We start from the raw sequence: 532 nt of genomic DNA, 5'->3' as shown, positions 1-532 counted from the left end.
GAGACCCCCACCTCGGATGGCAGTCGGTGCGCTTTGGGGAGTGCGACGAGGAAAAAAGGATTCGACGGCCAGACGGCCGTGTGTCGCGCGCGCTCTCTTCACCCCTGCTGGTGCCTCCGTTGATCGCGCGCGCGTTGTTTCTCGCGAGCTGCTTCACGATCTTAAATGTCAATCAATGTGCGGTAATACATCGCGGTCGCACGAGGCCCTTCTGCCGTTATCGTTAATGTCGAAGCGGCGAGACGACTAAAGCGCATCGTAATTCGCAAAAGCGCACGTTCAACACCGTCCGACACGCGGAACTATCGGGACAACGTAACCGTAAACGTTGTCTCTTAGTATCAGCAGACCACTTGATGCGTTCGATAAAGGGAAGTGCGTACACACGCATATACATACGCATACGCACACGCATACGCACACTGACGCGGCACACCGCGCGGATCTGTTAGATGTATATACGTACATGTTACAGATTTATTTAAATACATGATAGATGCATATATAAATATTATATATATATATATATATA

Source organism: Harpegnathos saltator, unplaced genomic scaffold (genome assembly GCF_003227715.2).
Source record: "Harpegnathos saltator strain DR-91 unplaced genomic scaffold, Hsal_v8.6 scaffold208, whole genome shotgun sequence".
NCBI lineage: Eukaryota > Metazoa > Arthropoda > Insecta > Hymenoptera > Formicidae > Harpegnathos > Harpegnathos saltator.
Note: the sequence above shows the minus strand (reverse complement) of the source record.